Source organism: Talpa occidentalis, unplaced genomic scaffold (genome assembly GCF_014898055.3).
Source record: "Talpa occidentalis isolate TD23 unplaced genomic scaffold, MPIMG_talOcc4v2.1 talOcc4.15, whole genome shotgun sequence".
NCBI classification, from domain to species: Eukaryota; Metazoa; Chordata; class Mammalia; order Eulipotyphla; family Talpidae; genus Talpa; species Talpa occidentalis.
Window position 1 is genome coordinate 25,990,100 of NW_023601543.1, and position 12,876 is coordinate 26,002,975.

A 12,876-nucleotide genomic window follows, 5' to 3' on the forward strand; every position below is an offset into this window, starting at 1 on the left:
CTCAGCATAACTACAGCCTCCCCCCAACCCCCACCTTGCCATTGATTGCATATATAAACTCGCATGCACCAATCAGATAACACAACACAGTTCAGAACTCTGCCACCCCATTTTGGAGAGGGCACTGACCCTTGCTATAAAAGAAGCTCAGAAAGGACGGAGAATGAATGCAGCCTAGACATGTCTCTCCCTGTGGTGTCACTGGGTGTAATTTAAGCAGAGGCATTCCTGCAGTTGTTACACCCAGGCAAGTGTGGGGAATGAAACAGTTGTCTGTGACTGATTTAAACTGTGGTTTTTGACAACTGTGCCCTGGCTTGAAGTGTCCCATCTGTTAAATTTAGTGTCCCAGGGAGCTGTGAACATGAGCTCTAATAGCAGCAGCGTCAGTTCTGTGGGGTCCTTGACAACTTAGGAAGAGTTTCTATCCCCACACCAAATTGGGCATTTTCCCTGCATCCAAGGGCTGTTCAATTAATACAGTCATTCCTGGCAGGATACTGGAATGCAGAAACAAGGTGGGAAGAATGTGCGGGGGGGGGGGCAGTGAGAGGCATGGAGGGACCTCTTTTCAAATGTTTAAGGAATAACCAGCCCTATCCTTATACAAGGTCATCAAAATACCTCCTTCTCAAATTTACACCTCTAAACCCCATCCTCACTCACTGCCCAAACCCTCTTTCTTTAAGCTTGAAGCCCCCCAACATCCCCTGCTTTTAGCAAAGGTATTGTAGGCCCCCATTCCAATATAGCCGTTATGAAGACATTGTCAACCATTAACATTTACTGTGAATTTGCCTGTCAGGCGTATGCTAGTAACATAGTAGAACTCTGAGAAAAAGTGCTCTAGTTTGGCTGGAGAAAGGAAAAGGTACTAGGGTGAGAGAAAAAGATGCTTCCTAAGGAAGGTGGCCCTGGGTAAGACTGCCAGCGCTGGAAAAGGAGGGTTGGGTGCACAGAAGGCAAGCTGCAGCTATTGCAATCAAGGACAGGGGAGGGTGGGAAAGGAAGTGAAAAGCCCCAAGGCACACAGTTTTACCATCTCTATGCCAGAGGAGCTTGATATGGAAGAAGTTTTCAATTATATCAACTAACCCCAGTGGCAGCCTTCCCAGCTGCCCCAGTCAACTCATCCATCATTGTCTCTACAGCTATATTTGGTTGGGGCGGGCTCCTGTGTCTATACATACCAACTTGCAGAACTCACATAAAGTCCTGAATCCTCCAAATTTAGTCTCTCCCCAGTCTGATCTCCTATTATTTGCCAACATGAATCTGAAACGCAGCCCCACCAATCCTTCACTGTTGTTCTCTACAGTCCATCCCCAACACACACCACTGATGGACTCTTAAACTCTACAGATCTCTCAATACCATATCCAAAGCTCCTGCTTTTACTTGAAGCCCTTATATCTTTCCAGGTCCAGTTCAAGCTTCATTTATTCCATGAAGAAGTTCTTAACAATTCTAAGTTCTATAAAATGGAGATGAAAATTAAAATGCACCATCTATTGGGGAGATAGAACAAGATACGTAATTACAGGAGAGTGTGATGAATGGACTTCTTATGTTCAAATCCTGGTCCTGTTGCTTGCTAACTGCGTAGCTATGATTATTGAACTTCTTTGAACCTCAGTCTCATCTGTGTAATGGGGAGAAAAACAGTACCCACCTCATTGGCCAATGGAGAAGTTCAAGGAAATAACACATGTAAGGTTCTAGGCACAATGTTACTCCTTACTGCTCCAAGGTCTTAGACCTGATCTAAGAGAGAAAGTCAGGGTTTACAAAGGATTTGTCCATGTTTCTCTAACTGGAAAATTCTTAGGAGAAAGCTTTGACAGGGAACCAAAAATTCACACTTCAAGCAAAGAGGCTCTGGAGGGGAGGACCAGAGCGCGTGGTGCACAGGAGTACTGGTCTAAGAAGAGGCCTCACTTCCTGGAGGAGGCAAGACAGCAGGAACTATTTGGAAATGAAGAGTAGGAGCACTATACTGGTTGAAGGCCAAGCTGGAAGAAGCACTACTTGGTAGCAACAGTTCTTCAGCTGCTGGAAAGGGGAGAGAGTCACAGGCCTGAGACTTGCTTCTGGTGCACAGGAGGTCTGCTTCTACTCCAGGATATGACTAAGTCTTGGTTCCATTAAGCATGTAGCAAAGGGAAAGGGTTAAAGAGTTACAAGGCTACACCTCCTACACATTCATGCTGTGAGGCACCCCCTGACAGAGACCTCTAAGGTACTCCTTGGTCAGGGACAGGAGGCACCACTCTCTCAAGGAAAACAAAAGCCCTTTATTGTAGACCTTCCTGAAGAGTCCATGGATCATATTATCTCTTGGATTCTTCCATTATGAAGCTCCTACTGCCCCTTTCACTTCCACCCCTGCCACCTCCTAATTCCAGGAGCAAGTAAGTATGTTCATCAATATGAAAAATCACCTTCCAGAAGAGCAATTCTAAATCCAGGACCCTAGAAATCTTTCCTGAGGTTTGGACCAAGCATTCTTAGATGCCTTCAAAAAAAATTATATCCTCTCTCTAACTATTTTGCTTCTCGTGTGCTCTCATTTTCTTGGTCATTGAACTTCTTCCCATGATTCTCTAGCTTTCAGGAGTCTACCTCCCCATGCAAGGTTCTAGGTAAAAAAGGCATAACTATGCTACAAACCTTTCAGTGAGAGGAGGCAGCATTGTCACCCATCCTTGAGCCATGCCACTTGGCCTCTCCTATGGTCCTTGCTCTTGGGCATAGCCACCAAGAGGCACCAAGGTGCCAAGAAAACTGCCTGCCACAGACCTTTGCTTGACACCTTGCAACTGAGCTTCACATGGGGAAATGGACTTCAAAGAGGTGAGGCACCCAACTATTGCAGCCAGTTCCTTGGAAGCTTCTAGAGGAGTCTGGGTGAAATTGCTGCACCAATATTAGAAGTGCTTAATGGGCTGTCTCGGAACTAATAGTCTACAGAGGGAGGACGGAAGGGAAGAAGTTCACTAAGAGTGCCTCTGGGCCCTACACATGGGCCCAGCTGCCCATGGCACCATGGGAGTGGCCAGGCCTTGCCATCAGAAAGCTTGGGTTTGAATCTCAGCTCTGTCCCTGGGAGACCCACCTTACTGTTGTGAAAACTGAACACAACAACATACAGGAAGCACACTGCACATGATAAGTGCCAATGCGAGTTAGCTGCCTTAGAAGTGCTCAGGAAGAGTTTGCTTCCTGTGCTTGAATATCAACTCATTTTGAGGGCAGTGTGCTTGTGGCCATTCTCTAAAACTGCTACTCCCAATGCTTCCCAGCAGTCCAGCACTCCCATCGCTCTTGTAACCCTTTGCTTTTGCTACCTGCTTTACAGAACCTAGACTGAGTCAGATCTCAGGGTAGGAGGCCCTGCTGTGCAACTTGAGGCAGGTCTCATGCCTGTACTCCCAAGGCTTTGGTTTCTCAGTGTCTGCTGGAGGTATTGTGCTCCACTATCTTTTCCCATGCCCATTCCTTAGCTGCTCCTCCTTCCCCTTCTTGTTATCAAAGGCTTATCTTTCAAGGTCCAATTCAAATTCCTTATCTCATGTATTCTCCACTGCTCTATCTTTGCTAATAGCTCTCACACAGATTTACACTTAACAATCTGGGTTTTACAAAATGTGACTATCATTTTTGTTTGCTGTGCCTCCCCTGGACAGAGTGTAAGCAATTTGAGAGCTCAGGACAGTCATGTATTCTTTTTCTTCTGTAGTTTTGGACCCCTTGAAGGAACAAGCACTCTGATAGCTTCTGGGGCTACAGAGATAAACTTGGCACAGTCCCTTGTCCTCAAAATGGGGTAAAGAAAGGAAGATTTGAGAGGAGTGTTATGCCATCAAGGTAGTTGGCCAAGGGAGGGTATTCAAGGAAGAGGAAAGGGCATGTGAAGGCCTGTGGGAAGGAAAAGGCCAGCCATGTTTGGGGGATGATTAGAGAGCTGTAGAGTGGGAGCTTGGTCCACACAGCAAGAAGTAAAGCTGGAGGTGGAGTGAGGCCACCTCTTTTAGGACCTGGTTTGTGAAGGTAAAGAGTGTCAATCATACCCTGTAAGCAATGGGAGTTGAGGGACTCTACGCTATCCTGATTGTAGCACATTTTATACCAACACTGGCCACTGCCCACTGAGAACCATCAGTGGTCCTCAGTCAGGGTTTGTTTTGCCCCTTAACAGACATTTGCCCATGTCCAGGAATTTTTTCATGTTTGTGACTTGAAGGTTGCTACTGGCATCTTGTGAGTAGAGGACAATGTACAAGACGGTCCCCCATAACAAAGAATGATCCAGTACCAAATGTCAGCAGTGCCTAAGATGAAAAATTCTATCCTAAAAGAACAAACAGTTGCATCTCCAAGGCCCAACAGGTTCTCAGACGTGGTAGGTGCTTGAGTGCTTAATAAATATTGAATCAATGAATGGGTAACTGATGTTAGATCCTTTGGGGAGGAAATTATATATCTAAATAGATACTGCTCTATTTAACTGCTCTCTTTCTGACATATTTTGTGGTGTGTGTGTTTGTGTGTGTGTGTGTGTGTGTGTTTCTGCATCTATTAGAAGGTAGACCCACGAGGGCAGGGACTTTGGCTTGCTCACTATTGTTTCACCAGCAGCTATATGAATGACTGGCAAATATGACGTTCTCATAGATGGTCAAAGGTCAGATGAAGCCAGGGTTTGATGTAGTTGGGATTCTTCTCTGACAAGACGCAGAAAGGCGGAGGGGGTGGTGGTGGGGGTTGCTAACAGCTCTGTAGATCTTCTGTATGAACTCCCTCAAAACCTACTCTATTTCAAGTCACAACTTCCAGTTTTCAGAAGTTTAGTTATGATGTATCTTGCCATGGATTTATTTAGTTTTATTCCCTTTGAAGATTATTCGGCTTCTTAATGTGTAAGTTTATATCTCTTGACAACTTTGAAAACTTCTTAGCCACTATATCTTCAAACATTTTAAGCCCCACAACCCTTCACTCTCTCCTTCTGGACTCTAATGATATAAATATTAACTCTCCTGTTATTGTCCCACATGCCCCTGAGGGCCTGTTCATTTCCTTTCCCAGTATGTTTCTCTTTGTTGTTCAGGTTGGGTAAACTCTGTTGACCTGTCTTCGTACTCATAGATTCTATCCTTTGTCTCCACTGTACCCTTGAGTCATTCCAGCAACTTTTCCCCCCAGTTAATGTTTTTTTTTTTTCAGTTCTATAATTTCCCTGTAGTTCTTCTCTGCATTTGCTGTTTCTTTGCTGTGAGTTTCCATTTTTTTTCATTTGTTTCAAGCCAGTTAGCCCTATACTCCCTTTGCCTTGTTTATTCTCCTTGCTAGATTATGGGGGTGGAGAGTCCACATGTCACTGGACTATTCTGATGGGACAATTGGTGCACTCACTGTTTCTGCACGGCAGGGCATAAAAGTTCAGCTCCCCACTCAGCCCCACTGAGATCCCAAGGGAGTCATATGCAGTTGTCCCATTGGTGTTTAGTTGGAGTAGGGTGAGTCATACCAAGAAAGTGTTCTACTCTTAGCTTAACCCTTTCCTAGCCCTTTGGCTTAGAGAACACACTTTCATAGATTTTTTTTTTTTTTTTTGTCTGTGCCTGTTGGGAGTTCTAGATTAGGAATACCCAGCATGGGTTATATGGGAAGAAGAAAACCTGAGAACTCGAGCTATGTTATTCATAAGGGTCTGAGATCCTTAGGCTGTCTGCCTTCATTCCCACCTTTCAATATTCCCATGTTTGTTTGTTGTATTATATCCACTGTTTTTTAGTTATTGCCATTGTAAGAGGAAGGACTTGGCACTACAATATTTTGGCCAGAACCAGATGTCTGGGTCATGAATTTTAACATTTCTTCTTATTTCAGGTTTTGGATCAAGTCAGTCCCCACCTGCTAGGAGAGGCTTTGGGATGTGTGTAAAATAATCATGACTTCCATTTCTACACATCATGGAAGTTTCCACAGTGCTTTCATGTACACAATTTCATTGGATCTTCACAACAACGCAATGACATACAATTGTTATTATCTCTATTTTATAGATGAGGAAACTGATGTGCCCAGAAATCAATTAGTTTTATAGAATGGCAGAGCTGGTATTTGAACCCAGGCCACCAGGCTGTGCTTAGTGTCCCTTTTGTGGCATACATTAGAAATGCCTACCAGCCTGATCGACTTCTCATCAGCCTCCCTTTGCCAATGGGTATCCGGGGCTTTCCACCCTGCTTTGTGCTTCTGAACAAAACCCTTCTCCCCCTCTTGTTCTAGACCTGTTCTACACAGCAGTCCAGTCAATCATTCAGCAGGGATTTTCCAAGTGCCCAGCAATGTGACTTCACAGTGAGTAGGTCCCAAAGGGCCACTTGGGTCTCCGCCATCTTAGTCAGTCCAGACCATTAGGGAGGGGCTGGTAAGGGGGGGCCGATCTGTAGTCTCTCGATGTTGCAGCTGTGGGGATTTAGCAGAAATGGTAACTGGGGCCAAGACTTGTGCAGTCACACGGGGCTTGTGCTAGAACAGGCCCAAGCCTGGTTTAATGCTCTACAGTCGCTGTTTTGAAATTCCTTACAAATTTTGTACAAGAGGCCTCTCATTTTCATTTTGCACTGGGTCCTGCAAAATTATGTAGCTGTTTCTGGCTAAGACCATTTGTAATCATGTCTCTGGGAGTGGGATTCAGTCTCTCAGCAAAGAGCAGAGGAATCTGCAAAGTTATGGCCTTAAATGACAGGCCCCTAAGCATGAAATCTGTTCTTTTGGATTCCACACCACACCCCCATTCCTTTGCATTTAGCCAGCTCAGCGATCTGTGCTGTCTCCTGGGGAACTTTCTTCCTGAGTTGAGTCCTACCACTTCCAAGTCTTGGCTACACTACTCAAACTTAACAGGCTACTGCAACTTCAGCTTTTGAAAAGGATATCTGTCTGATTCGATAAATTGTATTTAACATATATTCAAACCTTCTCACTACATACAGTATCCTATAGATTCTCATGCAGTTACAAGAAAAAGTGTGGAGAAACCCCGTGGACACTTTCCCCAATGGCGACATTTTGCAAAAATCTAGTATATCACAGCTAGGGTATTGATATTCACTGATCTTATTCAGATCTCCCATTTTACTTATACTCATTTGTGTATGCATTTACTTCTATATAATTTTATCACACGGGAGTTTATGTATCCACCACCACTGTCAAGATACAAAACAGTGTCATCACCTCGACAACTCTGGTGGTGTTATCCTTTCAATAAGTACACCCACCTCCATCCTACAAGCCCCTTCCCCACCCAGAACAAACAATTATCTGCCCTTCATTTCTAGAATTAGGACATCTGGGCTGGTTACAGGTTTGGGCTATTATGAATCTGGCCTGTGTTTTGGGGGCCATGAGTACTCATGAATTCATGGACAGTTAAATAAGTGTAGAAAGCAGATTTGTCAAGAAAAGACTTTGAATGCACTTTCAGACAATGGTTATTTTCAATTTAGAGGCAACACTGTCCAGGAAAAAGCTGGAGGACTTTGGAATTGGAAGAATTGTTTTTTGTTTTGTTTTTGTTTTTTAAAGCAGGGCTCCTTTCTTTCTTTGCTATGTGGCCTGAGGCTGGTTACTGAACACCCCACCGCCATCAGCCATCACCCCAAGTCCCACCCAATTTCTCACCTATCTCTGTTAACTAGGAAAAACAATACCTCTGCTACAGAGTTGTTTTTGTCAAGATTAAATGAGATAGCGCAGAAAGCTCTGGGGACTTTGGGGCTTTAGCGGGTCCTTTCTTGGCACCAGCTGAGGAGGGGTAACAGACCTCAAATAGTGAAAAGTTCAAATTGTCGATTTTTTTAAATGTAGTTTTAATACTCCTAAGTATTTACAAGGGAAAAATAGAACAAGAAAGACCATACAACTGGGACTTATAATTAGCTTAATGAGACTTCTAAAGAGCTCTAGGAGGGAGCTGGGAAAACGTCTTTTAACTAAGTCAAACAAGATCTTTCCCATCCCCCACTCCCTCTCCCAACGCTGAGGAGGCTTAATTAGTTTAGCATCTCTTTTCTTTCAAGATCTGGCTCTAACAAGCTACAGCTTCCCTCAGTCTAACTTTTTAAAAATCTTAAATTAGTGGAGCCCAGATGAGTAATATTTTACTTAGATTGAAAAAAATTCTTTTCCTCCTATGTTGGAAATTGTTCGTAATTCTGTTTCTTTCTAACCCCTTCCCAATCTTCATTTCACCCTCAGGCTCAGTAACAGTTTATGGCTGCCTCTGCCCTTTTTGTTCTAATTCCCTAAGCTTTTCCAGCACTCAATGGGCTGTTTATAGATGTGCAGCTTTGACAAAAAGATACTATCATTTCCCTCAAACCTCCCCCATTTCTCAGGTTTTGAAAGCCCAGAACATGGTTCTACTTGATTTTCTAAGCACTTTTTGTGAGTTTGAGATGGGCCCATTGAAGGGTCTCTTGTTACTGACTACTATTCTCAGTAACTCTGGAATCCATTGCCAAGTATTCTCTGCATGTCTACTTTGGTGCCTCACTCTGTGCCTTACACCATGGGGGGTTCAAAAGTCAGAGCTGCTGTCCTCAAGGAGTTTGCAATCTGAAGAAGCTGAGTGCATACATGAAACAGTTGGAGAATGATTAACTAGAACTTTGTGTGATATAATATTGACTCAAAGTGAGATGGTTATTGACAGATGGTTAAATCAGTGAGAGAAGGCCTCATGGAGCAAGTAAGGCTTAAGAATGGAAAGATCAGCCAGACTTAGATAGATGGGGGGGTGAGAAAGGATAATTCCAGGGGGGTGACATCTTGAATTAAAACATGGAGGTAGGGGGCCTCCCCGGTGGCGCAGCGGTTGAGCGCTGGGTTGCGAAGCTGCCCGCGGCCTCTGCAGCGCCTGTTCGATCCCCGGCTGCTCCCCGGCCACCAGAGGAGGGTCCCGCATGGCGCACAGACCTCTCCTGTCGCCCGCTGCTCCCCTCAGCAGTGTACCTCGGTCCTTCTGCCTGCTCTGCTCTCCGCTCTGGCTCTGGTGAATTCTCTCACCCTCCCGTGCTTCTGACTGTACCCAGTGCTTGTATAAACAAATAAATAAATCTTAAAAAAAAATTTACTTATAAAAAAAAAAAAAAAAATAAAACATGGAGGTAGGATTAAATCATGCCACAAATCCAGCGCCCAGTTAGAATGGGTACCTGGTCTTTGGCTTTGCTCCCAACCTTTGACCTGTACTATTTGATTCTGTCCCACCTTGTGCAATGCTTCTTGACCTGTGAGTTCCGTTTCACCTCAATTCCCTACTCCTCACCTTGACTTCTGTTTATGCCCTTGCCCACTTTCACTTGGCATACCCAATGCTCAACTCTATGGAGCTAACCCTCAGCCACAATGTATGGTTAAGTCTTGGATGACATCTGTATCCAACATGTCACCCCCACCCAACCTTTCCCAACCATGAGTTCCCAAACACAGCCAGTGGTAGTTGTGTTGCTGAAAAGTTGGTCCAGCCCTGAGCAATGAAACACGAAGGCCAGCTAGACCAGTGCCAAGAAGTAATGGTGAATCCAAGCGGGAAATGGCTAAAATAACATTCCTTGGTGGAGGAAGGGTGTTGGTGACCAAGCAGAGGAGTATAGATTTGCTATAGTCAGATATTAGGAACCACTGTAATCATTTATTTCAATTAGTAGGGACAGATATTTCCCTTGATTAATATTGAGAAATAAGAGCCCTTTTGTTGACAAGGCAAATGAGTTGCTTCCCCTAGTTAAAGGAAGTTCTGCCGACAGTCTAGTGAAGCATAATTTTGTGTTAAACAGGCCAACAGGGAAGGCATCCAGTCCAATTTACCCCCTCCCAAAGTCTTGGTTGAACTCCACCCCAAACTGGCCCGAGGCTATTTGGTTTGGAAGCTGACAGTCCATCCTCTTCATGGCTTCTGTTCACACTCTCACTGGCCTTGGGGGATTGTAAAGTCAAAAGAGGCAGGGATTGCAGTTAGTTGACCAAAAACAAATGGGGCTCACCCCCTACTGCACCACCCTGCACTGATGTGCAGCACCCCACCCAAGTCAATACAGCTGGCTTTTCCCTGTAGGTGAACTTGATGTTACAATCTAGGGATGGAAATTGCCCAAGATAGAGGGAAATAATTGGGCTTGGAATGTGGCTGGAGGATGCAATGGGCAGAAGCCAAGACTTGAGTGAAGGTTGAGATGGAATAAACAGAAACTGTTGCATCTGGGAGAGAGTAGCTACCAACTTGCTCCACAAACACTGGGCTATTGGATCACTAGCACCACAAACTTTTCGAAGGACGCCGATTTAAGATAAGGAAAATGTACCACTTTGCCCAGAATATGAAATCAAAAAAAGAGTACAGACTGAAAACTTGCACAAAGTAAATATGTGGCTGATTCTTAACTCATTGAGGGCTGAGATCAGAGTCTTTATTGCTCACCATTATATCCCCAGGACCAAAGATAACCTATGGCACATAGTAGGATCTCAGTACATGTTTGTTGAATGAATAAAAGATTTGTACAATAGTAGTGATAGTAATAGTGACTAATAAATATTTGTTGAGCCCCAGTTGTATGCCATGCAGTGTTCTCAGTACTTTACATGTATTTCCCAGCTGACTGAATCCTCACAGTGCCCTCTAAAGTAGGCCTATTATTATTATTCCCATTTTACGGAGGAAGAAAAAAAAGCTGGGAGGATTATGCCTTGCTTAAGGGTATGTGGCTATAAAGCAACAGAGCTTCAACGAATGGTTAATTATTAAGGGGAAGCATGAACACCTGGCCACCCCTCGGACCATTTGTGGTCTCTTAGCGTTCATAATGATCACCCAAGTTTACTAGGAGGCAGACTCACTGTAGGGTAAATGGTTTTCAGGCTTTTCTGCCCTCCCACCATTAGGATTGCCCTGCCTGATGGGGCACCTGCAGTTGTTACATTATTGTAAGCTGTGTTGTTTACTTCTGTGGGCCATGGCTTAGTGTTGAGATAGTCACCAAGAGAAGCAGAAGCAGGAGAAGAGGCAGGAGAGAGAAGGGGAGAAAGAACACCAGAGAAGCCCAGAGTGAAGACTTGCGGGGGAGCTTAGAGGCCTACCGGCCTGCTGCTCCCCCCCCACCCCAGCACCCCTGTCTGCCATGCACCCCTGTCTGCCATGTACCTGGTTGCTACACTATATGTAAAAGCTCAATGAAAGCCTGAGAAACCCACTGAGGTCTCCAGGACTTTCCTTTACCCGCCTATCTGCTTGGATCCTAGATATCCTGCTCTGTGCCTTCCTGGCACTACACCCACCGTGATGATTATTATTTCCCATGCCTGGATGTTCTCCTCAATCTGCTCTATCACATTACACATATCCACACATTGCTCCTTTCTTCCTGGCAGAACCCTGCTCATTCTTTAAAGATCCAGCTCAAATCTCACCTATTTTACCAAGCCTACACTGACTACTTGTGCTAGAAGAGTTCTTTCCCACTTTGGAACTCATATAGCACCCATGGGCCATACCACTCATTTGATACATGAAAGCTACATCACATGCTGGTTAAGAGCCAGACTTTAGAGTCAGACAGGGCGGGATTTAAATTCCAGCTCTGCCAATTTACTAGGTGTGTGACTGTGGGCAAGTTACTTAACCTCTCCATCAAGGAGCATGATCTTTGAACTGGAAAGAGAATTAAAGTCCAAGATAGATGAGGAGATAATAAGGGAGTACTTAGCTGCCTTCAATGAGTTCAAGTTTCCAGGTCCAGACAAATTACATCCGAGGCTACTGAGAGAATGTGCAGATGTGATCACAGAGCCAGTCTTAGTAACCTCTGAGAAATTTTGGTAAAAGAAAGAGATGAGAGCTGTAAGGAGGCAGGCAAACGTTGCAATTTTTAGTGAAGGGGGTGGTGGTGGTGCAGGGTGCAAAATGCAGATCCTGGAAACTACAGATCAGTGAGCATGGCATTTGTCTTTGGCAAAAGTATAGAATGCACTATTGAGTAGATTATTCGTGAGGCTTTTGAAAAAGAGCGGACGGAAATCACCAGGGATAAGCATGAGCTCACTAAAAACAAGTCATGCTTAACTAAACCCATTTCCTTTTTAAAATTGGTATCTATCTAGAAGGGTAGATGGAAGGAATACCATAGCATAATACATCTGGATCTCAGAGAGATCTTTGAAAATGTCTCCAAGAAGATGGGGAAATAGGAGCTGGATGATAGCCAGAGTTATACACAGGTTGCTTCATGTTTGAACAACATTTTAAGAAGTGATTGTTAATAAGGGGAGGGCTCTAAGGTTACTCTACATTATTCTGTCCTGGACCCTATATCATTCAATACATTTCTTAGTCTGGTTGATCAAATAGGCAGATAAAAGAAACTTGGTAATATAGAGCACACACTCTCAAGGGGAATGATATCACCCTCAAGAGGACAAGAATTGGTTCTGGAGAAGTAGAAAAATATCTTTTCTATATAGATCTCAGCTATATGCACAGTATTCAAAAATATATTCCATGTACATTGCTATAGGAATTTGATATTCAAGATGAGAGACTCAAGGTGTAGAAAAATGAGCAGGGAACACATTATTTTAGGTTAAAATAAAAATCAACTGAATAAAAATCAAGCACTAATAGTAGTAGTTCAAGTAGTTCTTGTAGTAGGTCAAGTAAGTTCAAGTAAGAAACAAGAGGATTTTAATTGAGTTAGAAGCTACACACTGAGCAGATCTCCACTGAAAAGACAACCAGAATGGCAAAGCCTGGAAACCATGTCCTATGAGGCCTGGTTTAAGTGAACTGGGAATGTTTCGTCCGGA